Genomic DNA, 26804 nt, shown 5'->3' with positions numbered 1-26804 from the left:
CAAGGCTCTGAGAACTGAATAAGAGGAGTAGGAGCTAGTGCCAAATCCCTGCTGTATGATAAAGCCTGGAGTGTTCTAGAAACTGACAGAAAGCCAGGGAGACAAGAGAATAATAACTGGAGGCACAAGATGAAGCTGGGGGACAAGTGTTAGTAGACCACCAGAAGGTTTAAAGCAAGGAAATGACAGGGTTTCTACAAGTATTCTTTTCTTCCATGGCATCTGAAGTCAGGGTTGAGGTACAGTCCAGACCTTGTGGAGGATCTATGCACGGCTGCGATTTTCCAGAAGAAATTCATAGATAAGAAAAGCTCTGGGGTCTTATCCAATGGGGGCTTCAGTCCAAGGAAAGCGATCTAAGAAAGCATAAGGCTGGGAGAGCTATAAACATGTTGTCATAGCTCTATCACCACTCTTTCTCTGGCCCTGGTTTTTTGGCTCTTCCTGAATCACATTTCAAAGCTTTTTCAGTCTTTATCCCCAGAGTAGTCAGCATCTAGGAGCTAAGGTCCAGACTGGGCCAAACAGACAAAGAAAATTGAAGCAAGCACAAGTTCATCTGTGACTTGCTGTCTGGGACTCAGGTACCTGCACCTGCATGGGAATACTCTTCACTCCCCGGGCAAGGGACAGCCCACGCATCTCTGGGAGTCATTTCAATTGAGCATTACATCATTGACACAGCATTACAGCCTCCCGGGTCCCTTTGCTGTTACTCGAACATCTGTTTCCTCCTCCCTCCCCTTGCTGCCTCTTGGGGTCAAGAGCCCTCTTTTGCACATGGCTCCCTTTCTGAAAAATCAATCATTCTTATTCATTTTCCTGGAACTGGAGAAGAGTCACAGGGTTTGGCCCTCTCCCTCCTGGGATCTGCCTCTGAACTGTTAAGGCATCTGACACTGCAAAGTTATTGGAAAAAGTGGAGGCTTCTGCTCTACTCCCCGAGACAAGAAACCTTGTCAGAGCTTCGTTTATGCTTCTACTATGCTCACAATGCCTACTGTATGCTTGAATACGAGAGTCCTTGCCCAGGTCCTGATTTCTTTATCTCTGGTCTGTTTATAGATACCAGAGCATATGCCCCTGGTGGCCACATTTTGCAGCCAGCTGAAGTCTCTGCTAGACTGGAGCAGGCAGGCTGCAGGGAGGCAGAGCACACAAGGTTGACCAGCTCAAAGAACCACCCTCCTCCCCTCAAAAGGAGCCGGTGCTTTGCCATGAGAGAAAGTGCCAGAGGCCCCTCTGACACCTCTTCCTCAGAATAACAAAGCTTACACTATTTACTAATGAAATGTAATGTTCAAATCAAACAATAAAAGATGCTTATCTATATTCAATTTTAGCTCTCCTAAAATAGAGGCATTATATTTTCATTAGCTGATGTTTAAAGTCAGTTCACAGCTCCCTCCAGCTCTCTCTGGATCTGATATAAAGCCAATACCTGTCAATACCACTAGAGAAAGACCAAGAAAGAGGAAGTCTGAGGGGCAGCAGTGGATCAAGTATACATTTACTTGTTATTCTGTATACTGAATATTCTACCTCACCTCTCCTAACGCCTCTTGCATCTGCTGGGAAGACAACATCAGAAGGAGAAACATAATTCCACTCCCAGAACAAAGCACTCCATTTGCTTCTTTCATATTTATATAAAATAACTGGGTCTAATACTAATGGAGAAGATGCATTCCAAAGCCTTTTTGTTTTGTTTTTCATAAAGAGCAGAAAGAGCCACCTAAGTCCAGTGTGGAATTTGAGATAACTCAAGATGCATTCCATTTCAAAGCCCCTTCAACTCATGTCTCTCTCTTCACAGGCACATTTCTTCTTCACATCCCTTTACACACTCACACATACTCATAGTTCCCTCTATGAAACATGTCATGAGTTATCAAGATTGTATTTTAAAGAAGCAGAGTGGGAGTGCTAAGTTTTAACCCTGAACTATTTGGGTTTTTCATTTGTTCCTTTCAAATTCTCACTAAAAGAGGAACAGCTTACCTCTTTAAATGTCTCTCCCATGTCCAGGACACTGAAGCACTTCTTTTAATTGTTTTTTGAGACAGGGTCTCGCTCTGTCACCCAGGCTGGAGTGCAATGGCATGATCTCGGCTCACTGCAGCCTCCGCCTCCTGGGTTCAAGTGATTCTCCTGCCTCAGTTTGCCAAGTAGCTAGGATTAGAGGCGTGTACCACCACGCCAGGCTAATTTTTGTATTTTTAGTAGAGATGGAGTTTCACCATATTGACCAGGCTGGTCTCAAACTCCAGATCTCAAGTGATCCGCCTCCCGAAGTGCTGGGATTACAGGTGCGAGCCACCGTGCCAGGCTGCACTTCTTTTGGCTAGTCATTTCCTTGTGCCAATTTGTGCCATGTGATTGTAAAACTGGGTGTCATGATCAATTTTGACCTTCAGCTGGCCTCAAAAGTGAACCTATTTTATGTACCACGGTCAGAGGCATGATTGGTTTTGATATAAATCTGATGAAAAGAGTAGATTTTAACTTACCCAGTGAAAGGAGAGGAGGCATTGCTGGCAAAGAGCTCAAATTAGCCTGTCTTTGCATGGGGGTTGAGGATCCAAGAGGAGAGGAAGATGCCTGTCTGCAGAGACCTAAAACAAATAATCGTCGCTATTTATTGAACACTTTCTATGTGCTAGCAACTTTAAACACATTGTCTCATTGGATTTTTAGAAGAACGCTGTGAAGGAAGTTGTGCTTTCAGCTTCAAAAGTCTCCAATAATCATTAGGGATAGCTAACCTTGATTAAAGCAAGAGAGAGGATGGGAGCCTGGGGCCCCATCTGTTTTCCACCTTCCCTATGACCCCAGTGAAGCTCCTCAGAACCCTCAGCACTCCATGAAACACAGCTTTAAAAAACAGGCAATTCTACTTCCCATGATTCACTTTCTTCTCCTTAGATTGGGCCTCTGCTGTGTCTGTCTGGCCTCTCCTTTATTTAAATTTATCAAGTTGAAATTCGTATAACATAAAATTAACAATTTTAAACTGAAGAATTCAGCGGCATTTACATTTACATTGTAAATAAATGTAATATGCATGTAAATGGATATTACACACACAACATTTACAATGTTGTGCAGCTACCATCTCTATGTACTTCCAAAACATTCCCATCACGTCAAAAGGAAACACCACATTCATTAAGCAGTATTCCCATTCCCCCTCTCCCAGCCCTTGGCAACCAACAAACTGCTTTCTATCTTGATAGATTTATCTATTTTAAATATTTCACATAAACGAAATGTCTGGCTTCTTTCATTTAGCATGTTTTCAAGGTTCATCCACATTGTAGCATGTATCATTACTTCATTCCTTTTTAAGGATGAATATTATTCAATTTTATGGATGTGTTACACTTTGTTTATCCATTCATCTACTAATGGACATTTGGCCTGGCCTGTCTTCTTGATTCTCCACCTCTTGCAGTCATGAAAGTCTTTGGATTCCATCTGTCAAAACAAGTGTGGCAGAACCAGGTAATCTGTAGAGGATTAGAGTCAACTCATGGGAACTCTCGGCCTAAACCTGTACTGTCTTCTAACCCAGTGATTTTTATTTATTTATTTTTTAACTTTTATTTTAGGTTCAGGGGTACATGGGAAGGTTACGTAGGTAAACTCATGTCACAGGGGTTTGTTGTACAGATTATTTCATCACTCAGGAATTAAGCCCAGTACCCAATAGTTATCTTTTCTGCTCCTCTTTCTCCTCTCACCCTCCACCCTCAAGTAGACCCCAGTGTTTGTTGTTTCCTTCTTGTATTCATAAGTTGTCATCATTTAGCTCCCACTTAGAAGTGAGAACATATTGGTATTTGGTTTTCTGTTCCTGTGTTAGTTTGCTGAGGATAATAGCCTCCAGCTCCATCCATGTTCCCATAAAAGACATCTCATTCTTTTTTATGGCTGCATAGTATTCCATGGTATATATGTGCCACATTTTCTTTATCCATTCTGTCACTGATGGGCACTTATAACCCAGTGATTTTTAACTGAGGACTATTTTACTTTCTCCTTCCCACAGGGACATTTGACAATGTCTGGAGATACTTTTGGTCAACACAGTTAGGATGTACTATTAGCATCTTGGTGGGTAGAGGCCAGATATGCTGTTAAACACTCTATAATGCAAAGGCTAGAACCTAGAGCAAAGAACTATCTGGCCCAAAATGTCAATAGTGTCAGGGTTGATGAACCCTGTCGATATAATCTAAATCAGCTGAGTTGCCAGAGATTCCAGAAAAATTTGATCAGATGAACAACTGCTCATAGATTTGATTATATTGTCTTAAAGCTATAATTATATATAGGACATTCATAGATTTGAGATACATGTACCGAGCACCTATTTACGGGTCAGGCTCTGGCCTGCATCAAAGTATTCACCAGCTAAGTGTCATATAAAACCATTCATTTAAGTAATGCATAGTATATATGAGATGTTATAAAACTAACAAATTTGTTTCCTATTCGGTTGGTGCAACAGTAATTGCAGTTTTTTGCACTTTAATGGCAAAACCGCAATTGCTTTTGCACCAACCTAATAGAATTTTTTTTATGTTTGCTCTTTAAACTGTGGAAACATTGAGAAACTAGCTACTATATCTACAGTGTATTATGTTAGTATCATTTTAACTCAATAAACCATTGTATTTAATTTGGCATCCCTAAATTTATCCATAGCTTTGTGCTGCAGACCTTAGCTAATTGTGTAAGAGATTTCACAATGGACTCTAAACCTTAAATCGCATCCTTTTAGACTGAGTGGATTATTTCATTTCCTTTTAAAAGTTAAAAATACATGCTTTTCCTTGTCTTTACACTTCTTTTTGGCCTGGTGGTTGTTTTCTGTGTTTTGAGTTTTCTTGGTTTTTATTTGTTTTGTTTTAATCACAAGAAAGAAAAATTCAGTGGCAAGGAAGAACAAGACATTGTATTTATACCCAAACTGTTAGCACAGGGCATTTCAAAACTGCCTCTCCACTCTCTACCCTCTGGGTTCCCAGGAAATGCGAAATGTCAACATCTACCACCCTCCCTTTGCCCAGATCTGTGCCACATCAGTTTATGATTAAGAGGAATTCTTGCCTGTTTAGGCCATACCCTAAGTGTTACTGTGAAGTAGACAGTCCTGTTGAGATTTATATCATTTATTTTACTGCTGCCATGGGAGAGATTAAAAATTAAACCATAATTTTAAAAATTTTCATAAAGGTTAGGTAGGCATGTTTGATTTCTTTATTGCTTCACTGAATGTCAGAGGCTAGAGTGTTCACAGAGGACTGACAGCAAAGAATGATGGTATTTATGAAACAAACGTCATTAAGTTTACCTTTGAAACAGATGTATTCTGGACTCCATCTAGAAAATTATGCACAAATTACGTCCTATGATAAGCACGGTTTTTTCCATACAAATATTGTTGTACTGTACTTTAAAAACCATGACAACAAAATATGTCTAATACAATGAACGAGTCCTATTATGGGATTTCTTCTAAGCTGGGCACACGTGCAAGCAGGCCCCGGAACCTCAGAAGGCTCCTGAACAGCTCTGGCTTGCCAACACACCTGAGAATAAGCAATGAGACCCTCAGGAAGACTATGAAATAATGTTTCTTCAGGGCCCAAATCTTAGGTTTCTGTATTCCTTGCCCCTAGAGGGAAATGTGAAAGTCAGCCAGTACAGAACCTGGCCCAATGACAGAGTCAAAGCATTCGGTAAGGCTGGTCACATGAGGTGAGGATGAGAATCCCAGAGGGAGATAATTCTGTTGGAGTGCATGGCGCCTCAAAACAGAAGCAAATTTGGGGGAAGTATGTATATGCAGGCCTTTTCTGCAGGACTTTCAGCACCTTTAATATCCTAATGTGCACTGCGACTAAGAGGGCAGTTCATTCTGTAAATATATTTGACCATTTATTGGACCCTATGGTTTTATGGAGTATGGTTTGGGAAATGTTGCCAGACTCTGGCCTGCATCAAAGTAGTCACAAGCTAAGTGTCGTATAAAACCATTTATTTAAGTAATGTATAGTATATATGAGATGTTATAAAACTAACAAATTTGTTTCCTATTAGGTTGGTGCAACAGTAATTCCAGTTTTTTGCACTTTTAATGGCAAAACTACAATTGTTTTTGCCCCAGTCTAATTAGGAGTGTAAGTCTAGAAGTCAGCCAGGCATCTGATAATGTTCTTATAATATCCCTATGAATGATACAGAGTAATGAGAACTGGATGAAAATACTCTTCACAGGGTTGCCAGATAAAAGACAGGACACCAAATATTGTATGAGGCATATTATACTAAAAAAAATTATTCATTGTTTGTTTGATATTCAAAATTCAAATTTAACTAGGCACCTGGTTTAGTTAAATCTAGAAATTTACACTTTTGATGAGATTTGTGAATCTCCTGACAAATAGATTATTTTTGTCTTCACAAAATATGTTTCTTTTTTTTTTTTTTTTGAGATGGAGTCTTGCTCTGTTGCCCAAGCTGGAGTGCAGTGGTGAAACCTCAACTCACTGCAATCTCCGCCTCCCGGGTTCAAGTGATTTTCCTGTCTCAGCCTCCCTAGTAGCTGGGATTACAGGCACCCATCACCACACCTGGCTAATTTTTTTATTTTTAATAGAGATAGGGTTCCACCATGTTGGCCAGGCTGCTCTCAAACTCCTGGCCTTGAGTGATCTGCCCACCTCGACCTCCCAAAGTGCTGGGATTACAGGCATGAGCCACTAGGCCTGGTCCTATATTTCATTCTTTACCAGCAACCTATTATTGCACACTTCAGAATATTAGATCCTGCTCAACATTATGAATGTAGTCTACTGTTAACTTCCTGTATCTTTTTTTTTTTTTTTTTGAGACAGAGTCTCACTATGTCACCAAGGCTGAAGGGCAGTGGCTCAATCTTGGCTCACTGCAACCTCCACCTCCTAGATTCAAGTGATCCTCTCACTTCAGCCTCCCAGGTAACTGTAATTATAGGCGTGCACCACCACACCTGGCTAATTTTTTTTTTTTTTTTTTAAGTAGAGACAGGGTTTCACCATGTTGGCCAGGCTGGTCTCAAACTCCTGGCCTCAAGTGATCAGGCCACCATGGCCTCCCAAAGTGTTGGGCTTACAGGCATGAGTCACCTTGCCCAGTCAAGTTCCTGTATCTTTCATTATCTGCCTATGTCATTCTTTTTACCCTGTGAAAGAAATGAAAATGCTACCTGTACTCCCAAGCCCTTCAAGTTTCACATCCAACTTTAGAATCACTAAAGAGACAATTCTGCCTCTTTCACTTATATCATTTGTTCTTGTGTGAATCAGCAGATGTGTGGAGAGGTCAGTGAGCATGACAAATCTTGGCAGACTCTGTTCTGCGGCTATACCCACCATGAAAAAGAAAAATTATGACAGTCCTGCATTGCACTCTGTTCTTCTCGCTCATTCATTTATTGAACAAATAGCTCCTGATCACCTAGAATGCCCCAGACACCACGCTAAGCATTGGGTATATACAACATCTGAATGAGGCAGACATAATCCCTACATCAAGGTTATATCCTACTAGGGAGGGAAGAGAGGAAAAACAAGTAAATAAACTAGATCACTTCAGATAGTTAAGTTAGATAAGTTACTATGAAAGAAATCAAAGGAATCCAATATGGACAGTGACTGAGCTTGGGGAGGGGGTGGACACGTTAGATAGGATGGTCAAGGTAGACCTCTTTGAAGAAGTGACATATAGGCTGAGGCATGAAGAATGAGGAGTTAAACACACCAAGAGCCAAGTGAAGAGCAACTCAGACAGAACCCAGAGTACAATGCTTGTTCCTAGAGCCAGCAATAGGACCAATGTTGATATGGCTGAGTGAAAGCATCCAGTAACACACAAGATGTCAGTCTCCATCCTATGTTTGCTTCCACACTCTTTCCACTGAGGAATAGCAACCTACAGGCTGAAATGAAGGAAATAGTGCTGAAAATAGGTCATGAACAAACAGAGAAGCAAACGGCATTTGACCTCTACTGCCATTTAATATAAGAGAGAAAACAGACGAGGCAGTGGCTGGAAAGCAGTACTTTCATCACATATAACCTTTATTTTCAAGGAGGTTCTTTCCTGTAAGTTCTTTTCACCTAAAAACCTGCTGTGAGCCAGATGTGGTGGCCTCACGCCTGTAATCCCAGCACTTTGGGAGGTCGAGGAGGGTGGATCACTTCAGGTCAGGAGTTCAAGACCAGCCTGACCAACATGGTGAAACCCCATCTCTACTAAAAATACAAAAATTAGCCAGGTGTGGTGGCACTTACCTGTAGTCCCAGCTACTTGGGCAGCTGAAGCAGGAGAATCGTTTGAACCTGGGAGGTGGAGATTGCAGTGAGCCGAGATCACACCACTGCACTCCAGCCTGGGCAACAAAGTGAGACTCTGTTTAAAAACAACAACAACAACAACAAAAAAAAAAAACCTATTGTGATTTTTCAGATTCCCTTTCCCTGGTTTGTTCCTTGAGGAAAATATGCAGCAGTGTTTTTTGGACTCAGCACACAGACCAGATGATTTGGTTCTGCAGAGTGGAATGAAAATGATTCTCAACATTTAAGGACCTTTCCCTCCCTATAGTGGGTAGCAATAACAGCAACAGCAATTGGTTTGAGTTTTTTTACACTTATTTTTAAATGACTCCCATATTACCTTCTTTCTGAGGTGATGGAATAACTGTTTTCTCATAGTTTGGTGTGGTTTACTATGAGGTTGCTAAAAGTGAAGAAGGTGTCCAACTGAAAACTTGAGTGTCAAATACCACAAGTAAGAGATGCAGACTAACTAATGTAGGTTGTCTCAGAGTGATATTTACAAAATGTAACACAGTGAATGTAGGCAAGATATGGAAAAGAAGATAAACTAAGATTAGTGTTTTCATTATTTATGAAAATTGTATAAAGTTACTTTAGCTTTCAGATAAGAGGAAAAGGTGTTATTACTGCCAAAAAGTGCTTTTAAAGAAGTTTCTAATAGAAAGGGACAGACTGAGGTCTCTTTGGGAGCCTGGCTAGGTGTTTTCCAAGAATCTTACAGAGTAGCAACAACTCAGTGAACTTTCCATTGTGTGACCTTCAGCCTTATGGTCCCAGGAGCCTTACTTTGACAGCATACCCAGAGTAAATTCAATTCTCCAGAAGTCTTACTGTTCATTCAACAGTGTCCTTTAAAATACTGCTATATGCTAAATTCTGTGTTCTGGACACTAAGATATAATAGTGAGCAATAAAGATATTAACAAGTCCCTTCTGATGGGCACATTCTTGCTTCAATTAGGTTAATATATCAACAACCTAAATATCTGTAATTATATGGGTGTGTGAGGTCACACAAAACTTTAATGACCAAATCTGAGCATTCATCCCACTTAACTGCAGAAAATCTAGTCTTTTATCAATTTCCTCTCCCTATGAATTTTTGCGAGTCCCTAAAGGATACTTACGAAGTCCTTACATCCATCCTAGTTATCCAGCGCAGTAGGTACTCAGTAAATGATTATTATATGCACAGATTAATTTCGATAATCCATGGCTATTTAGGTTTAAAAAGCACCTTCATGGTTCTTTCATCTTAATCATTTACCATGTGCTCTGCACAATACATGGCACAATGGGAAATAAGAAATAAGACCCTCTCCCTGCCCTCAGGTGGGTCAAATCTTATTTGTGGAAAACAGATATACACATGAAACAAAGAGCTAAGAATCCAAATGAGTGATATAGCTAGTGAGCAATCTTGAAGAACTCAGTGGGGCATTAGTAGCTAGGTAAAGCCTCACATTTAGAAATGGGATATCCTAACCTAGCAAAAGAAAACAGTTTGAGTTGCGCATAGTGCTTAGACCCCAGTGGTAAGACTCGCCTGTCTGCAACAGAAAGCTTTGTTGGAAACAGATTTGGATAGGTCAGATGGGGCCTGGTTAAATGCCAGGCCTTCAGTGCCAGGTTCAGAGTTTGGGCTTCACTAGCAGACAGAAAGGAGCCATTTATGAATAGTTTTATGCAGAGAGAAGCAAAATGATATTGCTAGCATTCTTCTACTAGGATTGAAGGAGATGATAAAGTCAAATATTTCAAACTTCACTGATGAAGAGAAAACTGATACCACTGATGAAAATGGGACGATTTTTATTTTCCCCCTAAAAGGAAGAAATATGTATAAATATATGAGAAGAGTTATTGCAATAAGATTTGGGGTTAGAAAAAATTCAGAATGCCTTTCAAAAGTAAGTTATTTCCCAAACTATGCATCTGACAAAGGTCTAATATCTAGAGTCTGTAAGAACCTTAAACAATTCAACAGGCAAAAAACAACCCCATTAAAAAGTGGCCAAAGGACATGGACAGACACTACTCAAAAGAAGACATACTGAACATATGAAAAAATGCTCAACATCACTAATTATCAGAGAAATGCAAATCAAAACCACAAGGAGATATCATCTCACACCAGTCACAATAGCTATTATTAAAAAGTCAAAAAGGCTGGGCATGGTGGCTCATGCCTATAATCTCAGCACTTTGGGAGGCCAAGACAGGAGGATCACTTGAGCCCAGGAGTTCAAGACCAGCCTATGCAACATAGCAAAACCCAGTCTCTACAGAAAAATCAAATATTTAGCTGGACGTGGTGGTGCATACCTGTAATCCCAGCTATCTGAAGGCTGAGGTAGGAACATCACTTGAGCTCTGCAGGTCAAGGCTGCAGTAAACTGTGATTGCGCCACTGCACTCCAGCCTGAATGACAGATTGAGACCTTGTCTCAAAAAAAAAAAAAAAAGTCAACCAGGCACAGCTCACACCTGTAATCCCAGCACTTTGGGAGGCCAAGGTGAGAGGATCATTTGAGCCCTGGAGTTCAAGACAACCTGGGCAACACGGCAAACCCCATCTCTACAAAAATTTTAAAAATTAGCCAGGTATGGTGGCATGTGCCCATAGTCTCAGCTACTTGAGAGGTTGAGGTGGAAAGATCACTTGAGCCTGGGAGGTCAAGGCTGCAGTGAGCCATGATGGCACCAGTGCGCTCCATCTTGGATAACAGAGCAAGTCCCTGTCTCAAAAGAAAAAGTCAAAAATTAACAGATGTTGGCAAGGCTGTGGAGAAAAGGGAATGCTTATATACTGTTGGTGGGAATGTAAATTAGTTCAGCCACTGTGGAAAGCAGCTTGCAGATTTCTCAAAGAACATAAAATAGAACTACAATTCAACCCAGCAATCTCATTACTGGGTATATACCCAAAGGAAAATAAATCATTCTACCAAAAAAAACACATGCACTCGTATGTTCATCAGAGGGCTATTCACAATAGCAAAGAATGGAATCAACCTAGGTGCCCATCAATGGTAGATTGGATAAAGAAAATGTAGTATATATATATATACACCACAAAATACTACATAGCCATAAACAAGAATGAATTCATATCCTTTGCAGCAACATGGATGCAGCTAGAGGCCATTATCCTAAGTAAATTAACACAGAAACAGAAAATCAAATGCTTCATGTTCTCACTTATAAGCAGAAGCTAAACATTGGGTATACATGGCATAAAGATGGGAACAGTAGACACTGGGGACTACTGGAGGGGAGAGGGAGGGAAGGGACAGAGGCTGAAAAACTACCTATTGGGTACCATGCTCACTTCCTGGGTGATGCAATCATTCATACCACAAACCTCAGCATTATGCAATACACTCATGTAACAAACCTGCACATGTATTCCTGAATCTAAAATAAAAGTTGACACAAAATAAGTTCGTACAGCAGAGATAAGGAAAGTAAATTAGTTGAAAGTCTCTAATGTCAGATTGCACTAGATTCCTAAATCAACTTTGTCCTGACACGTCTTTCCCACTAATTCTATTCAGTTCAACAAGTAGTAAATGAGCGTGCCCAGTGTATACTTAGATCTATGTTAGGCATTGTGGGTATAGAAAAAAAAAAGAGCACATAGCATGCTTCCAACCATCAGGAGGTAACAATCTGGTGAATAATGCCATCATTATTAGTACCTGATACATGCCATATTATTTACTAAATGCTTCCTATGAATTTAATTCTGTCAACTACCCTGAGAGGTAGGTATTAGTATCTTCATTTTGTGGATGAAGAAACTAGGATTCAAAAGAAGTCAGAGCCAGCAAGCAACCAGTGGAACCAGGATTCAAATTAAGGTCTGTCTGATGTTCTCGCTTTTAACTACTACCACATTATCCAGGGTTTACATGTGTAAAACGATTAAGGAACAAGAGAAGATAATACCATTCAGCACTTTGTCTTCTTTGTGGTCTTGTGTGCTTTGTGTGACTGACTAGAGGCAGGTTCATAAGGGGAATGAGATGTGCTGTAGAGTATTATCTCGGGATGACCTTTCTAAGACCTGAGGTGGGTCAATCTGGAGATGGAGAGTGTCACAAAATTTCAATCCTTCCATACCTTGATTCATTTCTCCTTCTCCAGTTATTTTATTTTTGTTTGTTTGATTGATTTGTTTTTGAGACAGAGTCTCGCTCTGTCACCCAGGCTGGAGTGCCCTGGCGTGATCTCAGCTCACGGCAACCTCTGCCTCCTGGGTTCAAGCAGTTCTCCCTCAGCCTCCCAAGTAGCTGGGACTACAGGCGCACGCCGCCATGCCCAGCTAATTTTTTGTATTTTAGTAGAGACAGGGTTTCACCGTGTTGCCCAGGCTGGTCGCGAACTCCTGAGCTCTGGCAATCCACCCGCCTTGGCCTCCCAAAGTCCTGGAATTACAGGCGTTAGCCACCGCACCTGGCTTCTCCTTCTCCAGTTATTGACCCATACTCTCCTTCTAGCACCTTGCCTGCTCTACTATTTCACCTTAACCTATCCTTAAGCTAGATATGTAGCCTATCAATGGTCTAGCTTGAGCCAAGGATTGAATGCATAATACCTATTTGAGTCAGTGGGAGGGATGGTTAGCATGTCCCTTACCTAAATTTCAGCTCTCTCAGCCAGGCTCTTGCCTAGTAACTGTAGCAGATAACTCAAGGCTGTGTTTGCAATCAAGTGTCTAGAGCAGCTAGTAGTCTAGTTTAGCGGCCTCCAAATTTTAACACAATCAGGTTTGTAAAGCCCATGCCACCCCAAAATTAAATATGAGTTTATTTATTTACAAATTATTTATATAGTACAACTATATTATTGCATACATTATGATATAAACATATACAGAAATATGAATTTTAAAAGAATTATTAAAAATTAGCAATACTTAAGACTTTCTAAATGGTACAAAAATGGTTTTGTTCTCACTTAAAATTATTTGACATAATTTATCAAATTAAAGTTATATGACTCAACATTGTTTAATTTTATTTTTTTTGAGACAGAGTCTCGCTCAGTCACCCAGGCTGGAGTGCAGTGGCGCGATCTCGGCTCACTGCAAGCTCCGCCCCCTGGGTTCACGCCATTCTCCTGCCTCAGCCTCCCGAGTAGCTGGGACTACAGGCACCCGCCACTACGCCTGGCTAATTTTTCTGTATTTTTAGTAGAGACGGGGTTTCACCGTGTTAGCCAGGATGGTCTCGATCTCCTGACCTCGTGATCCGCCCGTCTCAGCCTCCCAAAGTGCTGGGATTACAGGGTGAGCCACCGCGCCCAGCCAACATTGTTTAATTTTTTAAATCTTACGTTACAGCAATTTGAAGGACTTGTTCTAAATCAGATTATTTACTAGGTTTTAATAAATATCTTGGTTGAAAAAGAGAGCTCATAAAGATACATAGATTCAAACAGAAGTACATCATTGTCTATGCTTAATATGTAATCCTGAATGTGTTTTTTACTTCATCCTTCAATTATTCAAACGTGTTTGCTGTAATTTGTCTAACAAATTTTCTTATTTCCCGATGTCAATCAGTTGTGCCTGCAAACTCATCAGAAGGCGTGATATATTGCCATTTTTAACAAATGGGATCAAAATTTGCCAAAATCCTTCCTTTGAAAAAGCTTTAAAGAGGTTAGAAATGTTTATTTCCAACTTTTAAAATTATGCAGGTACTAGGGGTTTTTATGGTAGGTGGCAAAGCAAGAAAACCACAGAGAAGATAGAAACATTTTTCAGCATCCATTTTTAAGATACGTTTTTTTAAAGCATTTACTTTTCACTCATTATTAAAATTCACTTTTTAAAAAACAATATCTTCTGGGTATTGCCAACTGCTCAGCAAGAAAAGATAAGCAAATTTGGAACACTTGTCTTTGTTTAGAAGGAAAATATTGTAACTCATCCCTAAGTTGAACAATTTTTTAAATATTTTCCTCAAGATAACTAGTGAGATCTCAGAGTGGCACTAAAGATTTTCATGGTCATTCTCCATCTCCTTACAAACCATATAAAAGAGTCTATCAGTTAAGATTATATAAACTATAGCCTTCTCCCTGCACAGGTAAACCACAGTATTTTGCAATATACTGAAAGCAAAAAACGAGTGAGGCCATTGCTGAAAATCACTTTGAATTATGAAACCCCTACTCTTTCTGCAGGGTGCTGACAAACGTACGTGACACATCTCTAACACAGGTCCAAATGAGTAGCAGTGTCAGTTCAAAGATTAAACACTAGGAAGTAAGCCAAGCATGGTGGAATCCACCTATAGTCCCAGCTATTCAGAAGGCTGAGTTAGGAGGATCACTTGAGCCCAGGAGTTGTTTTGTTTTGTTTTGTTTTTTCTTAGACCCTGGGCTCTAAAAAAAAAAAAATAGAAAAAGTAAATAGAAATTTTAATGTTTTCTCCACACCCAAATAAATCATCTTGCACAACCCCCGTGGATCCATACATCCCCACTTTGGAGACCACTGTCCTAAGCTATTGATTAAGGGCAAGCCATGAGCTTTAAAGCCAAATGAGTAGGTGAGTGGCAGGCAGTGCATTAATTTAAGAGTTGAAAAACTAATGGTCGGGCAGGGTGGCTCACGCCTGTAATCCCAGCACTTTGAGAGGCTGAGGTGGGCAGATCACCTGAGGTCAGGGGTTTGAGACCAGCCTGGCCAACATGGTGAAATCCCGTCTCTACTAAAAATACAAAAATTTGCCGGGCGTGGTGACGCGTGCCTGTAATCCCAGCTACTTGGTAGGCTGAGGCAGGAGAATCACTTGAACCTGGGAGGTTGAGGTTGCAGTGAGCCAAGATTGCATGACTGCACTCCAGCCTGGATGACAGAGCAAGACTCTGTCTCCAAAAAAAAAAAAAAAAAAGAAAAGAGTTGAGAAACTCATTCCTTCTCCCCAGCCAGGGGAAGGCCATCCCAAGTCTGCTCAGAGCTTGGGCTAAAGGAGGCAAAATAGGATCAGTGGCTAAACTTTATTCTATCATGTGCTAAAAACAATATTTTTCAATTCTATACTGTGAGACATATTTGGGAAAGTAATAGACTTAGTTTTGAAAAAAAAAGCTAATAAAAAATTCATCTAGAGTACATCTAAAATGTAATTATTAGTGATTGCTAACGTTTCTAATTTTCTTTCTAGACTCAAAGCCATCTCCCATTTATTAATCTTTTTAACCATTATAAGCCTATGAGGTACATATGGTCTTGTGCTCACTTTACAAGTGGGGAAACTGAGGCCGAGAGGTAAGATTTAACTCGCCCAAGGTTACACACCTCCAAAGTAGCAAAGACAGGTTTAGGATCCAAGTCTTGCTGCTCTTCCTTCTGCCTCCAGCCCATCATGGCACACAGCAGTGCCAATCTGTGACTGACAGCTCAATTCCGATACAAAACTAATGAATTCCACTTCAGGAATTCCTCTACTCTTCCTTGGTTCCTTGCCTTCAAATCCGAAACCAAATGTCACATCCTGGATTTCTGAACTTTCAGGTACTATTAAATCCCCTGAAAATGTACACTTCACTCTCTCCTCCAACAGCCAGGAGCAACTCTGAAAATGTACGTAGTACACAGGTACCACACGCAGCATGGTTTGTTCTCACCTACAACATATGCTTATGCCCATTTCTCCTACTAGACTGTAAAGGGCTACAAAGTGGCCTATACAGTAGTCCATTCTCTTGGGATATGCAGTGGTTCCTCTTAGCCATCACCTGACAGCCTCTAGGTCTGAGAGGCAATGCACAGAGTAGGAATTGCTGTAAAATTTTATCATCTACAACATATGTGGACAGAATAAAGGTGAAAATATTAAAATTCCTTTGGCTCTAGCACTTTGAAACTTAATGTAGCATCCTTCATAGAACTAATTTGCTCTTCAAGGCAGCTTATTAATGGAAAAGAGAAATGAAATATTCCTAAGGGAATAATTTCAGTACAGATGAAGGTCAGCTACTCTTTCCTTTAAAGATGTTAGTACCTCGGCATGGCACAAAGCAGCATGACATGCATCTAGCAAATTTACCCACAGTTATTTTCCCATATGTTTGTGTATGTATGTGTGTGAGAGTGTGCGTGTGTACACAGACATATATGAACAATAAATACAAAAAAGCCAGAATAATCTCAATGATCAGGGAAGCCATAGAGCATCACAGAAAGATACTGGTTAAACTTACAGTATGAACCTGGACAAATTAACTCTCACTTTCAAGTTCCTAATCTTTAAAAGAACAAAACAGTAGCTCGTACCTGCACTGGGTTATCAGGAAGATAAAATGAACCAACACATGTAAAATCCTTAGTACACTGCCCGGCAATTAGTAAGCACTCCATAAATGTCAGCTTTTTCTAAAAAGAAAGGGCAATTATTAGCTATTGTTATTGTTATCATTATTATTGTAAAAGCAAGAATCCTAAAGACTCATTTCTTCATGAGTGAATTGAGAAAGGCCTACATTATCACTACAGAAAGTTATTTAGCCTAGAGAAGACTTGAGGAGTGTGGTCCAATAGTCCATGAATGAATTTGAAGAGAATAATGCTGAGAAGTTATTCTCATGTAAATGAAACACTGACCAAGAAGAAATGGGTAGATTTAAGTAGGAGCAGCATGGCTAGAAATAAGAGTTTCTTGACCTCTCTAAAAATGGAACAGGCTATTGAGAAAGTTGGTAGTGTCCCCATTCCTGGATACCATCCAAAAGTTACAAACGCAAATTTGGCCAACAGAAAGTAGGTCTCAGGGCCCAAGAAATCTATTTATGAATCTCCAATTACATCATATGCCCACAAGTTGTAATGGGAAATTTCCATTATCAATCTACAGGGAAATTATACTAGAGCCCTGGCTTCTGCCCTTTGACCAAAGCCAATTCACCTGACCTCAATGGCAGCTCTGACCCAGCACCATAAAGCCCATGATCCCCAGGTACACCTTCCCAGCACCATTATCACTTTCACCTTTAAATGTCATCATCTGAAGAAATTAACAGGCACATTACATTTTCCACCTGCAAATTAGCAAATCCAATTTTTTCAGATGACTCAGGCTGAGAAGTAGTCTGAATTTTCCGTCCAACAATGAACTCAGAAAAGCCAGCACCACACCCACATGGGGTTTTGTTGATTTTCTCCACCCCAAACCAATCTGCAAAGTACTTGCCTTTTTAATACAAAAGGCTCAGTTATATAATTACCGAAATCACACCAAATTGTAAGATAAATTAACACTTTTTTTTTTTTTTTTTTTTGAGACGGAGTCTCACTTTGTTACCAAGGCTGGAGTGCAGTGGTGCGATCTTGGCTCACTGCAACCTCCACCTCCCGGGTTCAAGCGATTCTCCTGCCTCAGCCTCCTGAGTAGCTGGAATTACAAGCACGCGCCACCACGCCCAGCTAATTTTTTTGTATTTTTAGTAGAGACGGAGTTAGTTTCACCATGTTGGTCAGGCTGGTCTCGAACTCCTGACCTCGTGATCCACTCGCCTTGGCCTCCCAAAGTGCTGGGGTAACAGGTGTGAGCCACTGTACTCGACCAAATTAACACTTTTATGTCAAAGAGGATCAATGAATGCAGCAGACATTTTGGCACTAGATTTTAAGTTTTGTGAAGCTCCTTCTCTGTAGGTCCAATGCTCTTCCATATTCCAAGGGTTGGACAATCCTCTGAACTGATTAGTCTTGCACATTTCAAATAGTCAAATCCAACATTTAGTGAGATCCTGCACATCTTCATAGCTTCTTGGAATACCTTTTCCTTCATTTTCAAAAGAAAAATAAGCTTTATGTGTTTTCCCAGCTTAGCAAGGTTGGACTAATTGCTAAAAATAGCTTGAAAAGAGGACTCCAGAGGCAATTTTGTTGAGAAGTAAGGACAGTTTTCAGGATGCAAGACAGGACCATACCTAGGGTGTCAGGTATAAAGGACATGGTCAGAAAGTTCTGCTCTTCTTATCACCTCATTTGCTCAGAAAGGGTGGGGCTTCTGGCTCTCATCACATACACACCAGACAGTCCTGCTTGTACCCTAAATATCTAGGTTATCTTTAGAGAAGTGACAACTTCTTTAATAGCTATTCTCTCCATTCATGTCATGGGCTTCACACTCCTGACTTTACCCCCACTTTCTGTGAGGGCTGGCTGGAAGGTGTCTTAAAAGGCCCTTCGAGATATTCAGGCCAAGGGTACTTCAGAAGGTTGTCTTCTTAATCGATTCTTAACAAATCTCTGCAGTAACCTGTATCCTGGTTGATACCAGGGAGGCCTGCCACCTTGGAGAGTAAACCATTGCAGGCACCCAACATGTAGCAAATGAGCTGGAATATGTAAATGTGCACTAAATATTACCATTCTAATCTGTATGGGGGCCAGGTTTTCTGCAAACACACTGACTTCCAGCATGTGTGTACATGAAGACACATGCACACACCCACAGACACACAGACCTACCCCATCTCATGGGTCCTACTCTTCCCTCCAGTTTCACTAGGCTTATTAGATAAACTGCTCTACATCAAGACTCTGATAGCTATTTCCAGCTTAATGGGTTGGTGTCCCACCCCCTACCCAGCTCCTTATATTTTAAAGAGGGGCTCTGGAAGACACAATATTTTGTTTCTTTCTCTAATGGAAAGTTCAGGCTTTGGGGCTTGCCTGTAGGGAAAGAATTTGGCAAAGGAAGATCCTTTCTCTACACCCTACAAATCATGAGGCTTGGGTGACTGCCTACTCCCTTGACATAAAGCTGGCTCCAAGTCTAAACATACACACATATGGGGTCCAGCTGCCTCTCACTTTAGAGTCAGAGACTTGGCCTTCCTCTTGTCTTCGCCAACCTACATTCCATCACCTCCTCATAGATCACTGATGGAAGCCATATGTTCAGAATTCACATGCACTGTATTCATAATGGAAAATTCTAGTCAGACTTCTGCAATAGATATCTGGCTGTCAGCTTCGTTAAATTTCTCTGGACACAGAGCAAAGCCATTTGGCAATCATCTGTCTCTCCACATCTTATAAAAATAAAATAGTTTTTTGCACTTAGGTAGACTTCCTTGACTATAGATTCTGAAGACTTTTGTAAATACTCTCACAATCCTGTGATTCTCTTTCATCTGTTTAGACTAATATATCCCTTTTAGAGGTAAAACTTAACTCTACATTTGTAAATACATTTCAGTCTGCCCTCACACAAAAAGATATATACAAATACGAGTAGTGTGTCATTCGCTTGCAGAAGCCTATATTCAAACACAGACAGATGTTTCCCCATCTTCTGATCTGTACCAATTTAACACTTGCTTATACAGTGTCTTATAGGCTCCTCTAATTGTTTCCAATGTATTAAGCTGATCTTACCAACCACATCGTAACATACTTGAAGCCCTGGACCACATATGATACTCCTTACACAGCCTGCAGAACCTACCACAGTGGTGAGAATACAGTAGGAACTCTATAAAGTGAATGGTTGGATCAAATTTATCTTAATCTATTCTCATAAAATGTTGGGGAGGACATTTTAAAATAAATAAAATCAAGGCATATGTGTGGGAGGAGAGTTTGACTATAAAAGGAGAGCCAGAGGGAGTTTTCTGAGGAGATGGAACTGTTCTGTTTCCTGCTTGTGGTGGTTATGTGAATCTATACATGTGTTAAAACTCATAGAATGCATACTCACCAAAAAGTCAATTTTACCGTATAATTTTTTAAATTAAAAAAATTAAAAATCAAAGCAAATAAATGAACACATTCTACTTTATGTACTATTCTCTCACCAATCTAGAAACTTAATCTAACTCTGGTTTCTTATCCAGAATTGAGTAAAATCCTCATTTCAAATCACCCTGAATCTCTTAACTGAGAGTCAAGTTCCCCAAAACACTTTTTATATAAGGGGCAGACACACAAGGTTTTAGACACTTCTATACTCTTCTAAAAAGGCTGTCTTCTGAATCATACCAGAAGTTACAATATCCAAGCTGCTCAAAGAAACTGAAGTTCAAAGAAGTCTATTAAAATGGCAGAGCCTGGACTAGAATTTATTCCATGTCCAGTGCTTTTTCACTGTACCACAGAGGTCAAATAATATAGGATTTGTCTATTTGTGTGCTCATATCCTTCCTCATACCACAAAGAACTTGAGGCCACTTATTTCATATATATGTATATATATTATATATATGAATATATATATAATATATTATATATATTATATAATATATATTATATATATTTTATATATATTATATATAATATATAATATATAATGTGATATATATCACATTAAATATAAAAATCATATTAACTAAAAATATAAAAATTATATTAACTAAAAATCAAGACAAGAAGAAAGAAAGCAACAGAGCCAGAGGCAAAGGTAAGACATCTATATTGAGGCTCATAAAGACCTACATGGTTAGTAAAGTTAGGGCTGCAAATTTGGCTCTGAACATCCTGGCAGCCAAAGCAAAATGATCATGTTTCCTCATGATCATTTACCAGATTTATATTGTCCATGAGGAATAAAAGCATACCAGTTCCTCGGGTTAAACAAAGTTTTTCCTGGCACTTAGTTCTAAAATTTCTCATGTGGGGATGTCATATAGAAGACACTGAATAATAAAGTGTATGAAGTCTTCAACAATATCCTTACAATATATTTAACAAGTTCTATAGGAGCCTAAAAAAATCCTATAAAAAATGTTTCTTGACCAAACAAGTAGTGAATTTACCCAATTTACTTCTCCTCTCTGAGCCTCAGTTTATCATCTGTGAAAATTAAGTATTGAAATATTTGACCTCCTCCTAAGCTCCTACCAGGTCTGACATTCTTTGACTCTGTGACTTCATAAATTAAATTTGTTTTTCCACCAATTTATATAATTTCTTTCTATCTGTTTTCATCGTTTGTATATGTATGTATGCTAAATGTATCTTCAATGGCCTGGGGCATTCAGTGTATATTCCACATCCTCAAACAGAGTCAACCTCAAATATAGCTATAACAAGTAATTTGCAATCTGATATAATCATTTAACAATTTAAAAAGGTATCCTCACAGTCCCCACAGCACCCTCCCCCAATAAATAAATACGTTAAATCTTCTCCACAGGCCCTGAGGCCTGAAATTATGCTACTCCTTGGCCAAAGGGTAGGAGAAAGAAAGAAAAAAAATTTTGATTATCTACTATGTGCTAGATACTTTTACATGGATTATCTCATTTATTCTTCCCCAAAATCCTATGAATTAGGTATTATTATCCCCATTAAGATATAGGCTTGTGATGGATTTGTACACTGTCAACCAAGCTAAGCTGGAACTAGAATCTCTACAATTCCCTTCTCTATTCTAAATAGGCTGGGTTAGCATGGACCACCAGATATATGTTGCATGAAACTTGGGAGGCAGAAGTGAAGCAGCTGCCCTCATCTTCTTAGGCCCAGAAGATCAGAGGAGGGTACTTGGTGTGGTTGTAGCTTAAGTATGTTTGTCTCTTCTCTCCTGGCTCTTAACTTTGGCTTGGGGCATGTCTGAGCCCACAGCAACTGCTAAAGCTCCTCTTTCAGATTCTCTGATTTCTTTTTTTGGGAAGAGTCTTGCTCTGTTGCCCAGGCTGAAGTGCAGTGGCATGATCTTGGCTTACTACAACCTCTGCCTCCTGGGTTCAAGCAATTCTCCTGCTTCAGCCTCCCTAGTAGCTGGGACTACAGGCACGTGCCACCACACCTAGCTAATTTTTGTATCTTTAGTGGAGACAGGGTTTCACCATGTTGGCCAGGCTGGTCTCGAACTCTTGGCCTCAAGCAATCCACCCACCTTAGCCTCCCAAAGTGCTGGGTTTACCCACATGAGCCACCACGTCTGGCCAGCTTCTCTGATTTCTGAGAGAACACACGTAGGCCACAACTTCTCTAGTTCCCCTGGGATTTCCTCCTTCAGCTTCTCTGACTCAGGGGCCACGTGTGTGTTTAGCTCTGTGATGAAGCATACCAGCTTCTCCTGCACGATACCTCCAAGTTTGAAGTTGGAGGCTTAGAGGCTGTGAGAGGTATATTTGGGTTCCAGCTAATCCTCATAAATTCTAGTGTGACCTTGCTCTCCTCCCACTTCACATCCATCTTTCTTGACTATCTGCCCTGCTGACTTCAGGTCCAGCATCAGAACCGGAACAACAGTCTTTTTTTTTTTTTGAGATGGAGTCTCACTCTGTTGCCCAGGCTGGAGTGCAGTGGCGCAATCTCGGCTCACTGCAACTTCTGTCTCCCAGGTTCTACCGATCTTCCTGCCTCAGCCTTCCAAAGTAGCTGGGACTACAGGTGTGCGCCACCATGCCCGGCTAATTTTTGTATTTTTAGTAGAGACAGGGTTTTGCCATGTTGGCCAGGCTGGTCTCGAACTCCTGACCTCAGGTAATCCGCCTGCCTCAGCTTCCCAAAGTGCTGGGATTACAGGCATGAGCCACCGTGCCCGGCCCCAGAACAACAGTCTTACAGGAACTGTTTAATCAGCTCCCACAATTGCATAAGATCTGATCTCCATAATAAATCCTTTGCTTTCTATCACTCCTAATGGTTCTGCTGCTCTGATAGAACACTGGCTGATACAAGGCTCAATGAAAATTAGTTGCCCAAGATTGCAAAGCTGGGATACAGTTGCCCAAGGTCGCAAATCAAAATAGGTCTATCTAACTCCAAAGTCTATGCTTATTTGCCTAGGTAAGAAATGTCCTGTTATCCATGCTCTGATAAAAAAAAAAAAAAAAAAAAAAAAACTAGCACTGATTTTCCCAAGGACATAGTAAGCAATTGTACTGAGCACTCCCAAGTCCCTCATTCTGCTCTATTTTCTATCATAGAATTTATCACCATTTAACATACTACTGTATACTGAATGACTATCTTTCATTCATTTCCTGTTCACCACACTAAAATATAAGTTCCATGAGGGCAGAAATATGTGTCTGTTTTATTCATCAATGTATCCTCAGTGCCTAGAAAAATATTTCGCACATAGCAGACACTCGATAAATATTTGTCATTAAATGAATGGAACTCACAGGGACAGCACTTTGGGAAAATAAGAAGCACTGAAAAATAAGAATTTAGTCAGGGAAAAATTACAATAAATGGTCTGGGTTTCCGTCTTTCTTAAGACAGAAGTTAATGATGAGAACAAAGTGTTTTAATAGCGTCCAGAACTCAGATCAAGGTAATGAAAAACCACCACCAGCAACACAAAAACCCAAACAAATGTATTGTCCATGGCACCCTGCTGTCTCTGACTACATTGTGAAATATCCCTACTAGCAGTCAGTCACTGTTGACTTCTGGCCTTTCTCTCCTTAGGAAACAACACCCAGAAAACATAGGAAGCAGCCCAGAAACATAGAATCATAGACTGTCAGAGCCAGAAGTACTCTAAAGACAACCTTTCATGTAACAGATGAGGAAACTGAAGCCTAGAGAGAGAGATAACTTGCCTAAGGTCCCACAGCTAGATCTGCCTCTCCTGTTACCTAGAAACAAATCTCCATTCTACTGTGACCTTGAGCAAATTACTTAACCTCTCTAAGCAGTAAGAGGAGAATAATAGTATCTACCTCAGAGTTGACATGAGAGTCAAACAAAATGGTTCCTGAAAAACACTTAGTGTAGTTCCTGACACATAGTAAACATCAATAAATGTTAGTCACCTCTACCTGCCAGATACACATGCATGTGTACACACCATAGCCCATCAATACAAATCTTTCCCCTTCTCTCCTCCTTTGTCCATATATGCATATAACTCACCATCTAAATCAGCTTGTCTACTTAGGTTAAATATCTTTTGTGATGAAACTTTCTGAAACCACTTTAAGAATCTAAGAAACCTCAATAAAAATGCAAACTTCAAAAACAGGGAGACTTATTTGCTGAACAAACAGATTCATTCCTGGATTTCTTTAGCTGGCATATTCCACTGGCACATTTAAAATTGGAATTGTTTACCAGAAGTGCATTTACTGACTACCATTTCAGGATGAGGAGCAATGGCAGAGTTCCAGGCACACCTGCATTCATTTCAAGCCATCTGGAAAGTTTCTGATATCCTCATTTCCCTCAGTGTAACTTTGATGGTCCCCATGCTGTTGACTGCTCTCCAAAAGTTGATGAAAAGGAAAGAAAGTCACTTTTCAGGGGAGTCTACTCTGAAAAGACTTTAGTAGAACCCATACCGAACTTGGCATTTTGCTAGGAGTTTCCTGAAGGCACAAAGAAATTGAGAAATTGTGGAATGACTGGCAGTGAACTTGGAGGGAGAAGTATACTGCCAGCTGCTTCCTCAAATCTCATTCTGTAGATGACCACATCTTCAGTTGGGGTTAACTCGAAAATGTTACTAGAAAGCTGAATATGCTTTCCAGAGCCTGTGAAAAGTTGGCCCATTAAGCCACAACATGAGCTATACTACAAGAAAAGATATGAGATATACTACAAGGGAAAAACTGAATTCACGTTTCCAACTACTTCCAGTCATCAATCGCTAATTGCTTTCCTAAATGGCTATCCTTCTCCACTTCTATTGAACACGAAAGTGCATCTTATCTTCTCTACATTCCTAGGGCCTTGTGACAGACAAGAGAAACTAAAATTCTGAGCAGGCAGTGGTGTACTCCAGTGGCGGGGCCGGATGAAAAAAATGAGGCTCAAGTTCAATTTATGGCCCAATCTCAGACCACACAAGCACTAAAGCCACACTGGTTGGAGGTGTGTAGATCTTCCTGGACACCTCCAACAAAGACCACTCCTGTGAGTTCCCATAAATGCTCTTTGGACTTGAGATTTGCTATATAGCAGGCTTCTAAAAGAACCAAAGACAGGTAATGAAGCAATCTAACCATATTCTACTTATGGGCCAGCCTCCAACCATAAAGAACATTTGGCATTCAGAAATTTCTTTTAAAAGTATTCTTGGCTGGGCGCAGTGGCTCATGCCTGTAATCCCAGAACTTTGGGAGGCCGAGGCGGGTAGATAACCCGAGGTCAGGAGTTTGAGACCAGCCTGGCCGACACGGCAAAACCCCATCTCTACTAAAACTACAAAATTAGCTGGGCATCGTGGTGCACGCCTGTAATCCCAGCTACTCGGGAGGCTAAGGCAGGAGAATTGCTTGAAGCCAGGAGGCAGAGGTTGCAGTGAGCCAAGATTGAGCCACTGCACTCCAGGAGAAAGAAGTGATTGCCTTGAGGTAAAAGAGCACAGTGCTATTTTAAATTGCCCGCCTACCATTCTTCACACACCAAATTGGCAGTGGCCATGTGAACTAAGGCCCATACCTCCGATGCCAATAGCCAGTGCCAGTGCCAAAGGGAGCAATATGGACCCTATTCTCAAAGAATTGAGTCTTGATTTGTCTGGCATTTTTCTCATGGACCAGAACAGAGGTTACCTTTTATTTTGTCCAATTCAGAGAGTTCCCAATACTAGAGTAGTTTCCTAGACAAAAGCTTATAAAGGCACCAGCTACAATAGCCTGGGGCAAGGAAAAGCATTCGGGACAAGCAACAGGCAGATCAATAATCCTGGAAAGAAAGAGGTTAGGAAAGGAGCCACATGTGGGAATAAGGGCCTTAAAAAGCTCTTGTGTATACCAAGGAATCAAGAAATACATATACATGCCCTGTATGGGAAACCTACTCAGAAAAGGCCCGAGGAGACTTTAAGCTTTAACCTCTGGCTACCCCTAAGTTCTGTGAAAGTAGAAAGTGAAAGCTAAGACAGAGATAAATGGCCTGGCTAAGCATTGAAGGAGCACCCCAACACAGAACCAATCTGCAATGACAGACTGGGAGAGTCATTCTTTTTCTTTTTTATTTTCTCTTTCTTTTATCTTTTATTTGCTCCAGACACTTAAGGTAACTCTATCAAAACACCAGCTGACCACTGGGGTGCCAGAACAGAGACTTCAGGGACTACATAAGACAAAGAATATAGACTTTACAAAAACAGTTTTGAAAGGTCACTAAAGAAGTAACAGCATCCCACAATCGGTAACAAAAACAAATTTTGGGTAGGGTAGAGAATCTGGTTTCCAGAATTGCTATGCTATAAAATTCAAAATATTCAGTTTTCAACAAAAAACACAAGAACTGCAGATACAAGAAAGTACGGTGTATCTACGGAAAAGAAAAAATCAAAGAAAGAAACTACTCCTTAGGAAGCCCTGGCACTGGGCTTACTAGATACAGACTTTAAATGACTTATCAGCTATATGCAAAAACCTAGAGGAAACCAATAAAACAACAATAGAAAATATTAATGAAGAGATAGAAATTATTTTTTAAAAGAAACAAATAGAAATGGAAATTAAAAATTCACTAGA

General features: G+C 40.3%; 1 long non-coding RNA gene across 1 annotated transcript in view; it reads right to left on the bottom strand.

Annotated features, from left to right (window-relative positions):
* Positions 1-2513: 2513 nt before the first annotated feature.
* The window catches only part of LOC129053037 (uncharacterized), a 45549-nt gene continuing 21258 nt past the window's right edge, over positions 2514-26804 (bottom strand). The window contains exon 5 of the long non-coding RNA XR_008518165.1: positions 2514-2615. This is a non-coding gene — a long non-coding RNA (uncharacterized LOC129053037). The remainder of the gene's footprint in view (positions 2616-26804) is intronic.

Source organism: Pongo abelii, chromosome X (assembly GCF_028885655.2).
Source record: "Pongo abelii isolate AG06213 chromosome X, NHGRI_mPonAbe1-v2.0_pri, whole genome shotgun sequence".
NCBI lineage: Eukaryota > Metazoa > Chordata > Mammalia > Primates > Hominidae > Pongo > Pongo abelii.
The sequence above is the reverse complement of the archived record's forward strand: the minus strand, read 5'-3'. Positions and strand labels throughout refer to the sequence as shown.